This window comes from Schistocerca cancellata, chromosome 5 (genome assembly GCF_023864275.1).
Source record: "Schistocerca cancellata isolate TAMUIC-IGC-003103 chromosome 5, iqSchCanc2.1, whole genome shotgun sequence".
In the NCBI taxonomy this organism is placed as follows: Eukaryota; Metazoa; Arthropoda; class Insecta; order Orthoptera; family Acrididae; genus Schistocerca; species Schistocerca cancellata.
The window spans coordinates 833,633,725-833,652,352 of NC_064630.1; positions in this window are offsets into that span (position 1 = coordinate 833,633,725).

Sequence of the window (18,628 nt, forward strand, 5' to 3'; positions counted from 1 at the left end):
TCCATTGGACAACGACTTAGCACCTCTCCGGTGTGTACATAAACTGCGATACCTTGGTATCATTTTCACCTCCACCGTGCGCCGATCCGCTGCCATCAATTTTCGGCGTACTCTCCAAATTATACGCACGGCGGTGCGGCAAAATCTCCTCCGTCGACTCGATTCATTGCAATTAACATGTGGCGCCCAGAACGGTCCACATCTCACAGATACTCCCGCTGCCATCAACTATTGGACGCACCTTCCAGGCCGCGTTCGGATACAATCCTAGGGCCGGTACGCTCTTTAAGGTATGTTACGAAACGCTCCCCCCGCCCCTGATGCGAGCTAGAGGCCTCGGCGTCGTCAATGTGCGACTCCGAGCTATGTCTTTGCACATGCCCACCATGCACAAGCAGTGGTACGGTGGCCCCTCCCTTACGTGCGGCTTGCTGGAAATTCTTATGCCCGCGACCATACCACCACCAGTACCAGTCGGACACATCAAGCACTATCTGACGCACATTTCTGATGCCATCGCCGACTTCAGTTGTGCTCACACTCACTTACCGATCACGCGTCTTCTTCGAATTAAAGATTTTTACATACCACTGCTCCGTTACATATCCAGCAGCATCCATCGACGCGGTGGCCCACGGTTTGGCATCATATCCACCAGTGTTTCCTTCCCTCCAATGTCCGGTCAACATGGCACCACGTCGCATGTAGAAAATTCGCCACAAATCGACGTCTTCACGCCATCGAACTAACAGACACTCCGCTTTGTTCAATTCGCCACCTCATTGATGACGAAGCCCACCAACTGACTTGTGCTGCCACCAGTGACGTCTGGAAACTGGGTTGACAGTTCTTCGCCCGCTACCTCCGCGTTCCGCCGGATTCAATTGACCCGCGAACTTTTATCCATCGGGAGGATACTTATTCCACCGCCACCAAAAATCATGCGATCGTGTGGGTCATGGGGTGGACGATCACCTACATGTATGATGGCGACAAATCACGCCTTGACATCTGGCAGTAACAAACGGCCCACAGTGAAGTTGAGCAGCGACCGCGCTACCGCGCCTTCTTCGCCGATTACCTTCGCGCGACGTTTATATCTTCCCCGATCAGCTGGATGGTACCACACGCGGGCGGCAACCCCACCCCTTTCCTGCTAACATCTGAGACTCTCTTCGCTACGTTTCTATACCGTAGCCCACAGTGGAATAGGCGCATGGACACGCGCCCCTTTCCTTTACGCAATATATCAGAGCACGCTGGCCATTCCCCCAACTCCACTGCCTCCTCCTCCTCGGCTTTCGCCGCCCTTTCGGACCACCGTGGCCAGGCCTCGCATGTTGACCCCTGCCCACTCTGCCCCCACACTCCGTCTGCCCAGCCGCTGCCTGCGAGTCTCATCATACCCCGCACCCCCTTCCCTGGGCTCACTTCTCTTAGCTTACTTCAGTACTTATTTTTCCCACATCTCGTTAATAAAAACTTTTGCTCGCCTTTTTCGAATGTAATGTCTCGTTTTGATTACGTTGGAAGGGTGGCCTTTCTGTTTTATTTATGCTTGTACAAATAAAGATATTTTGTTTACTTGCCCAGTTTCCGGTTCAGGGATGGGAAGGGCTAAGCATCGTGGTCAGGCCGCGGGTTTCGACCTTTGCCCACCCTGTCTTCACCGGCTCAAAACTGACCACTCTACTCTTCACCAATTTTTTTTTTATAATGTAAGAAAAATAAAATAAAATAATCAACAAAAAAGAAGAAAAGGAGTAGCGTCTTTGATTAGTAATCAGAAAGTCCTCTGTCGCGATTTCGAAATCCGCCATGGCTTAAATTTTGTTTAATAATCAGCAATGGCGGCCGATGACTTCCGCAATAAGAAGTGACCCTCATTCTGCCAACGACCTTGTTAAAAAGAGTAGAAGAGCGGACAGAGGCTCAGGGCACTCTCTTGTCCTCGGGGTGGGAAGCTGCCCCTAAAGCCGGAAGAATCAGCTATGATCAATGGCGTAAGGATGCAGAAGGCAGTGGAAACCACTGCACTGAAGTCACAAAATGTGTATCCAAGTACACGTGGCCTGTAATTATAAAAGTGTCATGGTGATCTCTCCATTGGTAAAACATTACACAAAAGTTTCCCTTTCCGATCTCCGGGACTGGACTGCCAAGGCGGAGGTTACCATCAGGAAAAAATTCAATAACCAACGGAAGGATAAGGTTCTACGAGTCGGGGTATGGAATGTCAGAAGCTTCAACGAGGTAGGGAAACTAGAAAATCTGAAAAGGCAAATGCAAAGACACAATCTAGATATAGTAGGAGACAGTGAAGTGAAATGGAAAGAAGATGAGTATAGGGTCATATGAGTATAGGGTAATATCAACAGTAGATGAAAATGTTACAAGAGTAGGATTCGTTATGAATAGGGAGGCAGGGCAGAGAGTGTCTTACTGTGAACAGTTCAGTGATACGGTCATTCTTATCAGAATCGACAACAAACCAACACCGACAACGATACTTCAGGTATAAACGCCTACGTCGCAAGCTAAAGATGAAGAGATAGACAAAACATATGAGGATATTGAAAGGGTAATACAGTATGTAAAGGGAGACGAAAATCTAATAGTCATGGAGCACTGGAATGCAGTTGTAGGGCAATGAGTAGAAAAAAAGGTTACAGGAGAATATGGGTTTGGGACAAGGAATGAGAGAGGAGAAAAACTAATTGGGTTTTGTAACAAGTTCCAATTAGTAATACCGAATACTCTTTCAAGAATCGCAAGAGGAGGAGGTATACTTGGAAATGGCCTAGGGATACGGGAAGATTTCATAGATGACATCACGGTCAGGCAGAGATTCCGAAAACAAGTACTGGATTGTAAGGCGTACACAGGAGCAGTTATAGACTCTGATCACAATGTAGTAGTGCTGAAGGGTAGGCTGAAGTTTATAAGATTGGTCAGGAAGAATTAGTGGGATACGGAGGTATTAAGGAATGACGAGAAAGGCTTGAACTTCGCTAAGGCAATAAGGAACAGCTCAGTAGGCAGTGCAGTTGAAGATGAATGACACCTCTAAAGAAGTTGGAAAGAAGAACACAGGTACAACGAAGGTAACTGCGAAGAAACCACGGGTAACAGAAGAAACACTTCAGCTGATCGATGAAAGGAGGAAGTACAAAAATGTTCCAGGAAACTCAGGAATACAGAAATACAAGTCGCTGAGGAATGAAATAAATAGGAAGTGCAGAGAGGCTAAGATGAAATGCCTGCATGAAAAATGTGAAGAAGTCGAAAGATGATTGTCGGAAGGACAGACTCAGCATACAGGAAAGTCAAAACCACCTTCCGTGACATTAGAAGCAAGGGTGGTGACATTAGGAGTGCAACAGGAATTCCACAACTAAATGCAGAAAAGAGAGCAGATAGGTGGAAAGAATACATTGAAGGCCTCTGTGTGGGGGAAGATTTGTCTGACGTGATAGAAGAAGAGTCGATTTAGAAGAGAGAGGGGATTCAGTATTAGAATCAGAATTTAAAAGAGCTTTGGAAGACTTGAGATCAAATAAGGCAGAAGGGAGAGAGAACATTAGATCACAAGTTCTAAACTCGTTGGGGAAAGTGGCAACAAAACGATTATACACGTAGGTGTGTAGAATGTATGAGCTTGGTGACATACCATCTGAGTTCCGGAAAAATATCATCCGCAGATTTCTGAAGACTGTACGAGCTGACAATTGCGAGAATTATAGTACAATCAGCTTAACAACTCACGGATAAAAGTTGCTTACAATAACAATATATAGAAGAATAGGAAAAATATTGAGGATGTGTTAGATGACGATCAGTTTGGCTTTAGGAAAGGTAAAGCTACCAGAGAGGCAATTCTGACGTTGCGGTTGATAATGGAAGCAATACTAAAGGAAAATCAGGAGACGTTCGCCGGTTTTTTCGACATGAAAAAAGCATTCGGCTATGTAAAATGGTGCAAGATATTTGAAATATTGAGAAAAATATGGGTAAGTTACAGGGAGAGGCGGGTAAATATCCAATATGTACAAGAGTCAAGAGGTAATAATAAGAGTAGACGACCAAGAACGAAGTGCTCTGGTTAAAAAGCATGTAGTCTTTCGCCCCTACTGTTCAATTTGTAATCGAAGAAGCAATGATGGAAATAAAAGAAAGGTTCAGAAGTGGAATTAATATTCAAGGTGTAAAGATATCAATGCTATGATTCGCTGATGACACTGCTATCCTGAGTGAAAGTGAAGAAAAATTACATGCTTTCCTAAGTGGTACGAATAATCTAATGAGAAAAGAATGTCAATTGAGAGTAAATCGAAGGAAGATGAAAGTAATGAGAAGTAGGAGAAATGAGAGCAGCGAGATTCTTAAAATCACAATTGATGGTCATGAAGTATATGAAGTTAAGGAAAGTAGTGGGACAATTGGGTTACCAGCACATTTTGCTAGTGTGAGTTGCCTACATCAGGGGCAGGTATGCACTCAGAGGCAAACCTATTGTTCTCCTTTGATTGACAGGTACTTAATCTATTGTTCTCCTTTTATTGATAGGTACTTAACCTATTGTTCTGCTAAAAGGATAATTGTTTTTTATTGAGAGATCCTTAACCTATTGCTCCCCACACCCTACCCCTCCCCTTTTCCCCTCAGGAAACTCCAACCCACCCCCTCCCCCTCAGTGCTACAACTACACTTTCATGTTGGAGTTATTGGAATAGCCCCTCTCACTCTTATCAATTTGATTGATTACATAATAAAATTGGGCAGTTCATTAATCCCTCCCCCTCTGGTAAACTCGCTCCACCTCTCCTCCAGAAAATGACAGGAAGTTCGAATTTTGGCAGGGAAAAAAGGGCACTATGGTTACCTCTACTAACCTAAGAAAATGGTGGGAAAAAAGGTCACTTGGGCTACCTCCACTAACCTAAGTCATCTGCCCACCACCTCCTCCTTGTAATTGGCAGGAAAAGGGGCAGTGTGTGCTGGGCTGCTGGATAGGGTGTACGTAAGTTTTATTTTGCAGGCAGTCTTTATTTAAACAATTTGTGGCAGTAGCTCCATCCAGTGTGTTCACTATGAGGTCCAGAGCACTACTGACCTAGTACACAGTACCACAACCAGAGGGCACTGTCCTCCCTTCCATGACATAATCCAAGATGGCAGTCTGGGGGGAGGGAGAAATGGCGGGAAAATAACTGAGCCTGTTTAGGGCCGCTCGAGAGAGGAAGGAGTGTACTTTATTTATTTCAGAATAGTTTATTTAAAGATGGATTTCACGTAGTTTATTTATTGCACTGGTTCAAAATACTCGCTCTGACGTGTTTGGGGTCACAATATGCAGCCTGGATACCTCCAAACTACTTGTTACTTATCTAAATAATGCAGTACACTGATGTACACAGCCGGCCGAAGTGGCCGTGCGGTTAAAGGCGCTGGAGTCTGGAACCGCAAGACTGCTACGGTCGCAGGTTCGAATCCTGCCTCGGGTATGGATGTTTGTGATGTCCTTAGGTTAGTTAGGTTTAACTAGTTCTAAGTTCTAGGGGACTAATGACCTCAGAAGTTGAGTCCCATAGTGCTCAGAGCCATTTGAACCATTTTGATGTACACAAATGCAAACAACTCGTAAATTGTCAAAATAATGCGTGTATAATGCTCTGCAAACACGCTTGCTAATTGTAAACTGTCGAAATAATGCATCGCACAGCCGACAGACACGCAAGCAACTAGCAAATTGTCAAATTAATGCATCTTAAATGCTCTGCAGACACACTCACTAATTATAAACAGTCGAAATAATGCAGTACACTGATGTACAGACAGGCAAACAACTCTTAAATTACTGAAATAATGTATAGCACAGACTACAGATCTACTCGCAAAATAATGCAACAGACACGCAAACAACTCGCAAATTGTCAAAATAGTGTATGTAAAAGGGTCTGAAAACACCCCTACAACGCCTCAACAGCCGAAAATAATGCTGTGCACAAACACTCAGTGCATACAAGAAACGTTATCGAGCTCTCGTCATCAGCGACGCATCGGTGAACTGTTCCAACGTGCGCAAAAGCCGACGCAGCCGGCACTGGCCAGGCCCGCGCCAGCGAGATGGACACGGGGGGCGCGAGCCACTGTCCTCACACCGCTGCCGCTAACAGCCAGAAGGTGAAGGACGCGTCTACTCCTGGATACACAGGTAAAGTTCATTGAGTGTTATACTGACGTCACATGTCTGTGTAAGTAAGAGCCAAGTCACCCTGTGGACGCGCATGCCGAGGCTGCCAACTCCGGACGCAAGATGCCTCTGGGCCGCGAGCACGTGTCTACTGTTGCTGGTTCAATGCCTTTCCACCTGCTGTCCAGTGAACGCCTAATTGCCAAGCGACTCCCCACCGTAGGTGCAGATAAAAGGTTGTCAGTGTTATACTGACGTCACTGGTCGTGTTATAGAAATCTGTTGCAATGCTTGCCAGAATAGCACAGCGTGCGTTGTTCCTGGCGATCCTAATGGGACTTGCAAGACGCGTCTAGCCACGTACATGTTTACTGTGGCTGCCACATAGCTGCAAGTCCAGCATCTAGCGAAAGATGTCTTACTAACTACTCTCCGTTTCTCAAGGTTATACTGATGTCACAAGGCTATATAAATGTCTACCTCATGGGAATCGTAAAGTGTCGTAGAAATAGTTAACGGCCGCTTTTGTAGGAGCTTCAGTGATGTCTCAACGCGTCTGCATGCAAATTCTTGTCCTAACTGAACCTATTTACACAATTAGCCTAGAATAAAACCGATTGCCTTCTTCCTGATGGTCCTAACGTGGCACCCCGTCTGTGACATGTTACCGTTCCTGGAAATCGTTAAGTCCTGCTTTCAACAAACATCTCTGAAATGCAAACGTTCTCAACGTTATGTGGAGACTCTATGACCCAGCACAAAGGATGTCTTGGGAATGAATGGAGCATTCTGGTTGGCTCTTACTGAATTTACCCTTCAAATCACTGATGCTGCTTGGTGTGGAAGCACTGTCAATCTTTTTCTTTCTGCAGATGAGACTTTCAGTGGCAAAACTACACTCCTGGAAATGGAAAAAAGAACACATTGACACCGGTGTGTCAGACCCACCATACTTGCTCCGGACACTGCGAGAGGGCTGTACAAGCAATGATCACACGCACGGCACAGCGGACACACCAGGAACCGCGGTGTTGGCCGTCGAATGGCGCTAGCTGCGCAGCATTTGTGCACCGCCGCCGTCAGTGTCAGCCAGTTTGCCGTGGCATACGGAGCTCCATCGCAGTCTTTAACACTGGTAGCATGCCGCGACAGCGTGGACGTGAACCGTATGTGCAGTTGACGGACTTTGAGCGAGGGCGTATAGTGGGCATGCGGGAGGCCGGGTGGACGTACCGCCGAATTGCTCAACACGTGGGGCGTGAGGTCTCCACAGTACATCGATGTTGTCGCCAGTGGTCGGCGGAAGGTGCACGTGCCCGTCGACCTGGGACCGGACCGCAGCGACGCACGGATGCACGCCAAGACCGTAGGATCCTACGCAGTGCCGTAGGGGACCGCACCGCCACTTCCCAGCAAATTAGAGACACTGTTGCTCCTGGGGTATCGGCGAGGACCATTCGCAACCGTCTCCATGAAGCTGGGCTACGGTCCCGCACACCGTTAGGCCGTCTTCCGCTCACGCCCCAACATCGTGCAGCCCGCCTCCAGTGGTGTCGCGACAGGCGTGAATGGAGGGACGAATGGAGACGTGTCGTCTTCAGCGATGAGAGTCGCTTCTGCCTTGGTGCCAATGATGGTCGTATGCGTGTTTGGCGCCGTGCAGGTGAGCGCCACAATCAGGACTGCATACGACCGAGGCACACAGGGCCAACACCCGGCATCATGGTGTGGGCAGCGGTCTCCTACACTGGCCGTACACCGCTGGTGATCGTCGAGGGGACACTGAATAGTGCACGGTACATCCAAACCGTCATCGGACCCATCGTTCTACCATTCCTAGACCGGCAAGGGAACGTGCTGTTCCAACAGGACAATGCACGTCCGCATGTATCCCGCGCCACCCAACGTGCTCTAGAAGGTGTAAGTCAACTACCCTGGCCAGCAAGATCTCCGGATCTGTCCCCTATTGAGCATGTTTGGGACTGGATGAAGCGTCGTCTCACGCGGTCTGCACGTCCAGCACGAACGCTGGTACAACTCAGGCGCCAGGTGGAAATGGCATGGCAAGCCGTTCCACAGGACTACATCCAGCATCTCTACGATCGTCTCCATGGGAGAATAGCAGCCTGCATTGCTGCGAAAGGTGGATATACACTGTACTAGTGCCGACATTGTGCATGCTCTGTTGCCTGTGTCTATGTGCCTGTGGTTCTGTCAGTGTGATCATGTGATGTATCTGACCCCAGGAATGTGTCAATAAAGTTTCCCCTTCCTGGGACAATGAATTCACGGTGTTCTTATTTCAATTTCCAGGAGTGTATTTTGTACAGATCACCATATTGCACTGACAGTTAAACCCTGCAAAGTGGCCTACAGATCGTCAAATACGAAGACTCTTGCTCAATTGCACTGCTCTGCCACTGAGGACGGAAGCTTGAATTAGAGCATGAACCCAACCACCAATCTGGCAATATATCACTGCGTACTGTGTCGATGTAGTAAACATACAATTCGCATCCTGCGCTATAGAAAATCGCCCCTTTCATATCATTCGTGTAGCTATCGACCGCCAGACACTCGTACATATACCGAAAAGACAGACAGCATAAGCATATGCATCATATATACTCCCGCATGGTCGGGTGGTCATCCACCACAACCGAAGGTTACAAGTCATCTGTCCTCAATGTGTAACCAAAGCGGCCTCAGCAGACTGAAGTCACTCTAAGAACTGTTTTACAAAGTCGAGGGCGGCTGCCCTTGGCACAAAGGTGTTACTGTTTCTGGCCCCGACATACTTGCTTGCTTGCTTTCCATACCCATCTCCAGACTCTGGGATTACAAGAACATATGTAATTTCGCATGGTTTGTAAGAATATCACACCATTTTCGCGATATTTCTCGATATCAAGCACATAGCAATATCGCTTGGTTAGCAGCATTGCTTGTGCAGTATAATCTCGAAGATATAGACCGGAAATAATTTCTCTGGAAAGCCGAAATTTTAGCGAGGTGCAGCGTGCCATAAACCACTGACTAACTAGAAAATTATCTCGTCTGTGAAGAACTTTGCATGCAAGTAGTTCCTCAACTTCTCCGCATTTCCGTGTATTTTCCCTCAATTTATACGTATTTTCCGTCATTTTTCGCAGTTATATCGATTTTTTATGTCGCTTCTACCCTGCGATCATGACACAACCTCTCGTTCTGTGTTCTAAAATTGCTTGTAAATGTAATACAGCCGCCAACACATAGCGCAAATGCACCATTTTTCTGATTGGGAGGCGTAGTATAGCACTGTACTCTATTGCATCCAGTCGCCTCCACCCACATATTCCACATTTGCAGAGCGTTTGCTCTATTTTCTGTATGTCTGTGTATGTGCATGTTTCGGGGATGGCTTTCAGGACGCGCACTAGACCCGAGTTAGCGTTCAAGTGTGGATCCGCCGCGCGTTGTATCCGGCGCGATGTTGGCACGCGGATCCAGAATACGCCACGCCTGGGATAGGGTATGAAGGTGGATCTGCCATGCGCAATGTACGGAGTGATGTTGGGATGCAGATCCACAATAAATCACATCCAAGTTATCGTTCGACTGTGGATCTGCAGCGCACCATATACCCAGACCGATGTTCAGAGGCAGATCCACCACACGTCGCATCTGGGACAGGGCTCGCTGGTGGACCCAACTTCGAATATAGAACACGTGTTCGGACGTAACGCGTGGCTGGTCATTAGTTAGAAAACAGAAAAAATGGCTAGAGGACAAACGTAAGGATTTAGAAACATATTTCACTATGGGAAAGACAGATACTGCCTACAAAAGAATTAAAACGGTCTTTCGGGAAAGAGAAGCAGTTGCATGAATATCAAGAGCTCAGATGGTAAACCAGTCCTAAGAAATGAAGCGAAAGCTGAAAGGTGGAAGGAGTATATAGAGGGTCTATACAAGAGAGATGAATGTGAAAGGGATATTATAGAAAGGGAAGTTGACGTAGATAAAGATGATATGGGAGGCATGATACTGCGAGAATTTGACAAAGCTCTGAAAGATGCAAGCCGCAACAAGGCCCCGAGAATAAACGATGTTGTGTCAGAACTACCGATAGCCTTAGGAGAGCCAGCCATGACATAACTCTTCCATCTAGTGCGCAAACTGTCTAAGACAGCTGAAATACCCTCAGACTCAAGAAGAATGCAGTGATTCCAGTTCCAAAGAAAGCAGTTGCTGACAGGTGTGAACATTTGCAAAATAATAACACTAATTCTTTGTGGGATAAATGGAAAAACTGGTAGAAGCAGACGTTGGGGAATATCAGTTTTTAATCAGGAGAAATGTAGGAACTTGAGAAGCAATATTGACCCTACTATTTATTTAAAAGATAGGTTAAGGAAAATCAAACCTACATTTACAGCATTTTTCGACTTAAAGAAAGCTTTTGACTATGCTGACTGGAATACTATTTTTCAAATTCTGAAGGTAGCAGTGGTAAAATACAGAGAATGGAAGGCTATTTACAACTTGTACACAAATCAGATGCCATTCATAAGGGTCAAGGGGCGTGAAAGATAAGCAATGGTTGAGAAGTGGGTGAGACAGGGTTGTAGCTTATCCCCTATGTTATTAGACATGTACATTGAACGAGCAGTAAAGGAAACAAAAGAAAAATTTGGAGTATGAATTAAAGCTCTGGGAGAATAAATAAAAACTTTGAGGTTTTCCGATACATTGTAATTTTGTCAGAGACAGCAAGGAGCATGTGAACGATAAGGACAGTGTCTTGAAAGGAGAATATAAGAATAACATGAACAAGAGCAAAACAACGATAATAGAATGTAGTAGAATTAGATCAGGTGATGCTAAGGGAAATGGATTAAGAAACGAGAGTAGTAGAGCAACAAAGACGCCACTCTACGCTGCATTGTTGCCAAATTTATTCAAGATAGCGGATCGAAGAAGGTGGCTATAGAGGTGGCAATGTGGCAGTGACGTCATGGCGGAAAGTTCAAATTTTGTCGGGAAAATTGGACAATTGGGCTACCTCCACTAACCTAACCCCACCCCCTACACCCTCTATCCTCCCCCACTCTCACCCCCCTCTCCCAATGGGAAACTGGTGGGAAAAGGACTCAATATATGTTGGGCTGCAAGATAGGACAGACTAAGGTCTCTATTTTGTATGCTTTGCTCCCCTCCCCAATATTCCCCCATCTGGGAATTGGTAGGAAAAGGACTCAGTCTCTGCTGGGCTACTGGTAGGGTGGATGTAAGTATGCACTGTTTATTTAAACAATTTGAGCTGTCGTAGGCAGCAGTTCCATCCAGTTTGTTCACCATGAGATCTGGAATCCAACTGACCTAGTTCACATCACTGCCACCAGAGGGTGCTGACAGAACTCCCCCTACCCCCTCCAAGACATGATCCAAGATGGCAGTCTGGGGAAAAATGGTGGGAAAAGGACTCAGTGTGTAGCTGCCAGATTTGGGAGGATGGACTTAATTGTTTACTGTGTTCAGTGGATGAGGTGTCTGTACTGTAATAGGAGGCGTTTAATGGGCATATTATCTATAACCATGCATCTGTGGACTGTGTCGATAGGAATGATATTTGATGAAGACCAATACGCTAGATGAAATAATGAAGTGACAGCTGGATAGTACAAAGTCACACCTCGCTACTGATGTTGATAAATGCGTGTGCTGTAACTATAGACCATTTGATAAAAGTTCAGTCAGTCTTCCAAAGCACAAAGCACAAGAGGCTAATCGTTCATCCCAGAGTCTCTGCGCCCCACTGGGCTCCCTGCTCCAAGAGTCTTCGCACCTGCAGGGTGGCCATGCACACCAAGCAAGAAATACTCACAGCCTTCCTCCTTCCCATACCCGACACACAGATACCCTGTTTCATGCACAGAACACACATATGAGCACACATGAACAAGAAACACTGACAGCAACAAACAAGTGGTTCACTCTCACCTACTACAACAAAGCAGCCCACAGAAGAGGCAATATACGCAAAAAACATGCGATAAAGAAAACCTACAGGACAGACAACTCAACACAGAGAAAACTAAGGAGAACCAACACTAGCACACACAAACACAATACATCTGGTATTTACCAACTAACATGTCAGGAGCGCAAATCAGTTTATATAGGACAGACAAGCAGGAACTTTAATTCCAGATACACAGAACACAGAAGAGCATTAAAAAGTAACAGTTGTCATTCCACATTTCCTGACGATCTTATGGACAAGAAACATAGCCCAACAGACATCAATACTGACTTGAAAATTTCCAAATGCAGCAACAGCTCCCCACAAAAACTAATAATTGAAGAAAACTATCAAATACAAAAAGCTGTAGTTGAAGGAAAACAAGTAATAAATGAATACCCAGCTCTCTGCAATGGAACTCTGTTGTCTGCCCTCAAAGAATTATTAGATAACACAACCTATAGAACCCCTCCCACCCCCCCCATTATCCTTCACATACACACACACACACACACACACACACACACACACACACAAGAATGGCACATACACCCCTCAAAGATTCAAAACAACTGCCAGGAACAGCTTCAACTGTTCCACTGTTCACCACATCTAATATTTACACCTTCAACTCTTCCACTGCCCGCCATCTTGTTTTTAATCTGGTAAACAGTGAAACAGGGACAAGTGACAGCTCAATATACAGAACTTCACAGTGAAGAAGATGAGGGAAAACGAATAACGTAAGTGAAACATAATGTAAATAGGCATAACACACACACACACACACACACACACACACACAAACCCTTCCACATAGAATTAATTAGTTTCACTCATAGCCATAACAGTTTCCAAATCGTAATTTTTGCTTAAATTATTTGCCTACATTAAGTTGTACACGCTTGCAGGAACTCTGAAAGAAAATAGGCATTATACATCTGGAAAATACACCATGTGATAAAAAGGTATGAATACATAATTTTAAGTGTTCTTCGAAAATTTGTTATTGTGATTTTAAAAACTAATATTCACATGTGTACAAACAGTAAAGAACATTCTTTATATTTAACAGCCATAAAATAAAAAAGCCCACTGATGATGCTGCAACTGCAGTGAAACATGTTTGGGATAAAAAAAATAGTGTTTTGCTAAAGGTGGACCCCATCGAAAAACATATATAATATTTAAACAATTTGCGATGTATTTACGCGTTTTATTGTGGGGTATACCACCACCACCACAATGGAACACGGTCTCTAAACAGATTGTGGTACATGGGTGTGAAACTACCCCCGAGACACTCCGCGCGCTTTTTGGTAAATACCCCTGGCTTTGTGCACGAGCTGCTTTGTGAATTACTAAATATGTCTCTAAATACACTTTCAAAAAGATCGCTGCACAGTAATTTGCTCAATTTTGTGATGTGTACCGCCACGCCAGAAAACACTCTTAAAAAAAAAAAAAAAAAAAAAAAAAGAGGGAGAGAGAGAGAGAGAGAGAAGGGAGATCATGGCACACAGAGACGTTTCGCACGCTTTTGTAGAAAATACTCTTGTTTTTAAGCACAAGCTGCTTCATGAGTTACTAAATCCAACTGAATGTATCTCTCAATACACTTACAAAGAAGATCGCTGCACAATAGTTTGATTCAGTTTGGAGATGTATACCGCCACAGCCGAACACAGTTTCTAAAGAAAGATCGCTGCACACTTGTGAAACGTCCCTGGGACACTTCACACGATTTTGCGGGGAACAGATCCCGAAACCGATATCATCTGCAGTATCTGATTTTACACGCCAATAAATGATATTTAGAAGCCGAAATAAATATCTCTGAAACTCTAAAAACAGGATACTTACCTCTTTTCGAATTTTAGCTGTTTGTTTGAAGGCACTGCCAGAGAGAAAGAGAAAAATTTCTGAGTATACAGCTGCTGTCGTGTTCATCATTTTTCTGAAACTGTGAGTGTGCGTACTTTTATATTTGCCGCTGCTGGAGTCAGGGAAGTTAGTTTCCTCATTTCTCGAATCACATATTGGTGTCCAAGCACAGACGAGAAGATTAGAACAAGTACACATACAGAATTCGAAGAACTGTCCTGCAGACATGAAAAATGGTTGGAACTTCCAGTGAATTTTCGATGTCCTACGATGACGAAGACCATTTTCATATTCTAGGACTTGTCAGAACGCAGAAATCCGGAATATGGGCAACAGAAAATCCACAAGTAGATCAACTACTACTTCATTATGCAAAGGTTGACGGCAGATTGACGGCATCGTTTATCATAGTACCATATGTTTTCGAGGGTTATATTACCTGTAAAATTACTGATAAACAATACGAGAGTCTTTTCGCTCCAACGTCATTCCAGCTCTTCAACAGCGAGTATGTGTAGGTAAGATCACTTTTACGCAAGATGGCGCTTCTCCACACATTGCACAACCAGCGAAGTGGCTGTTGCAGAGGCATTTCGGAAATGCTAGAATTACCAGCCGTCATTTCACTACAGCCTGGCCGTCCAGATCAGTAATGGAACAAACTGTGTTCTGCCCCACTTTCCATTTATGCCAGATGTATCCAAGATGGTGGCGATGACATCATCAAAGATGGCAGCGTGTAGCCTTGGCAACAGCGCATGACGTCATCCATACTATGCCGAGGGGAAAGGATCCAGAATATGTAGAACAGTTCTGAGAATGACTTTGGTCTGATGTAAAAGGGATGATTTTGTATGGCAGAGGATATGAATTGTATGTTTACTACATCGACACAGTACGTGGTGATATATTGCTGGGTTAGATATCGGTTTCATGCTCTAATATTCAAGCTCGTGTCCTTAGTGAGAGAGCAGTGTAATTGAGTAACAGTCTTTTCGTATTTGACGATATGTATGGCACTTTGTGAGGTCTAGTCGTTGGTGCAATATGGTGATCAGTGAAAAATAATTTATTGCCACTGAATGTCAGATCTGTAGAAAGAAAGATAAGGCTGATGGTGCTTCCCTAGGACTAAGGAGCATCGTGACATCATATAGCCAGTGTGAATGTAGGCATACCATAATTTTTTGCTCTGCAGATATAAAAGATAGCTGCACTGTTTGTGAAAAATTTGTATATATTGTGTTGTAAAGCTACTGTGGCTTACATTGTATAAAATGTGTATATATGGCATTTTAAAGTTACTATGCTTTATGTTGTGGCATGACTAGAGATGATGGCAGTGTGTCCTGTTGAGGGGGATGTATTTATTCAGCACATCGATAACCTTGAGGGTACGAGAGAGATATTTTTACGTGGAAAATTATGTGCGCTATAGATACTGAGATTCGTTCCAGAAACACAACCATCATGAGCAGAAATTACGTGTACATCGATCGGTGTCAGACTGTTGTGGAAAATCGTAATAATATTTAATTGTGGTTAGAGTGGTAAATATGTACCTGGCTTCCACTATTCTTGTGAATCTCGTATGTATTTCATGACGTGTAGACACCTTTGCGGACTTAACTATGAGTGAAATTTAGCGATCTGTGCAAAATTATTTCACCGCTGAAAGTCCCATCTGCAGAAGGAAAGAAAAGGTGGATTGTGCTTTGATACCGGCAGCATCTGTAATTCGGCGAGTAAATTCTATAAGAGCCAATCATAATGCTCGATTCATTCCCATCCTTTGTGCTGGGATATAGGAGCCTGTACATAGCGGAGGGAACATTTGTTTGCGTTGAAAGCGGAGTGGGTGCCACGTTAGGTCTGCAAGGAAGACTGCATTCGACATTATTCTATGTTATTTTCGTAAACAGGTTCAGTTAGGGCAAGAATTTTCGTGCATACAATCTGAAACATCAAGAAAGGGAGCGTTAACTATTTCTGGGACAATATACAATTTCCGCGAGTTCGACTAGGTTCCTATTTTTTACATAATCACGTCATATGAGTATAAGATTGAGAACATTGTTAGATGCGTTTGCGAAGGTTTGTAGCTGCTCTCATCAACGGTAAAGACACGTGCTGCCCGGAGGTGTCTCATATATGTGGGCCGCGAGAGCGCGCCTTGTAGTTCTGTGCCTGTATACTCGAACATAGGGGCACCTTTCACTTGCTTCCGGCGCCTAGGTGATCGCGTATTTTGCAGGGAATTTATCTGGTGTCAAGTATCAAAGGGGCGCCACCACCTCATGCATGCAGCACCTTAACAGGCGTCTGTGTGTAGTTTGACAGCTGACGGCCTCGTCGCTTCACAGGGGCTGCTGTTAACCTCCAGTGTGGTCTAGTGGACAGGGGGTGGCAGAGGGTGCTTGCGCAGGTCTGTTGGATTATTTTGCAAACAGGCCTGTAGGTTGTTCTATGTGTTATCTGGACAGTTTACAATTTCGCTTCTGCACATCGATGTACTGAATTATTTAGGAGCAGTGGAATAGTTTATGTATAGCACAATCTGTGATGTCTGTATGTGTGTCACACACACGTCACGAGCAGTGGAACAGCACAATCTGTGACGTTGGTATCTGCACATCAGAGGTGTCCTGTTAGAATGACAATAGAGAGAAAATGGTCAAACAGATGAGAGGGATGATAGTGAGCTCTGGTGGTGGTGCTGTGCTCTAGGTCAGTTGGGCTCTGGATCTCTTGGCTAACACACCGCTTGGCGGTAGTGGCTAAAATTGTTTAAATAAAGAATGGTGCATGATTTCGACTATTTATGGTTATAAAGCATGTTTGCAGAGTCTTTTAGTGGTTCGCATGTCTGTAGGCCTTGTGACGTGGGGGTGGCATTTGCATCATCAACTGACGTCATGGCCACCGTCTTGGATGACATCATGTGCTGTGCAAGTTAGTACACGTTAGTGCACATTAATGCACGATAGCACATGTTAGCCTTCCAACATGGGTTGGTAAGGGGACGTGGCGGTCAGTTGAGGATCGTGGTGGAGATTTTAACTATTTCCTTCCAAGTCCAGGGGGTGTGGCACTTGCGAAAATATGACAAAATTTTAATTTCATAGCTGGGAGGTGGGCGTGGCACTTTGTTTAATTTCCCGCCGCCGTCATCTTGGATTTGGCATGGGAACCCTATCAGTGTATCTGTGATGTCACAGGTCTAATGGTATTTGCATCATCAGCCAACACCATGACTTCCATCTCAGACAACAGTGCCCTCTGGTGGTGGCACTGTGTACTAGGTCAGTTTGGGTTCGGATCTCCTGGTGAACACACTGTTTCCCATCATCTTGGATTATGTCACATATGAGAGCGCCCTCTGGTGGTGGCACTAAGTCAGTTGGATCCCAGACCTTGTGGTGAACACACTGGATGGCTGTACTGCATGAAATTGTTTAAATAACGACTTATGTCCAAATCGTTTTCCCACGAATCCTTAGTGGGACTGAGGTTAGTCCAAGCGTCCTTTCTTTCGAGGCCATTTTCTTGGCTTAGTAGAGATACCCCAATTGACCTTTGTTTATCGCCAAAATTCAAACTTGCGCCAGTTCATAGGAAGAAGTGGCGGTCAGATGACTTAGGTTAGTGGAGGTAGCCCAAGTGACCTATCGTCCCGCGATTTTTTTAGGTTATTGGAAATAACAGTGGTGTGATGCATTATCCTGTTGGAATTTGAACTTCCCGCCATTTTTCTGGCACTTTCCCGCCAAAAGGAGTCATCTTCGATAACTATACTTGTGTCATCAGCTGACATCATGGCCGCCATCTTGGATGACGTCATGCGCTGTTGACAAGTCTACATGCCGCCATCTTGGATGATGTCGTCGCCACCATCTTTGATACATCTGGCAACAATGGAAAGTGGCGCAGAATGCAATTTGTTCCATTATTCAGATCATCTGATGTTAATACGTGTGACTTCAGGCTGTGGGGTAACCTAAAAGATGTTGTGTTCAGTGGTCCTGTTGAGAACATAGCTGATGTGAAGGAACGCACTGCGCAACCTGAGACACTCGGATCTGTTGTGAAACATGTTTCCCGATTTTAGCGTGTTCTAGAAAACGGTGGACGGCGTGTGAAACATGTCTTGCGCCAGTCTCACGACACTTAAAAACCGATTTAATTTTGCTTTTCATCCGCTTCTTTGCTGCAGGACAGTTAAAAACAGATGTCATTTTGCATTTTGCATTTTTGCAGAACCATTCAAACCCAATATCATTTCACGTTATATGTGGTTTTTGCCTTCGTGACAATTAAAAAACAATTTTTCCCATCAGGTTTGGTACAGTCTGGCCGTGATGGGTGGGCTTACGTAACTAACAATGCTGCAGCCGTTGACTGCCGAACTTGTCCAGTCAAGCACGTTGAACAGTATGGATAGTGTAATGCGCAGCGCAAACCATAGCTGTCGTATTGCATGCGTGATTTGTAGCCAACCCTATTTACGTTAAGAACCAACAGCGTCATCTATAAGTCAATTTTCCTTA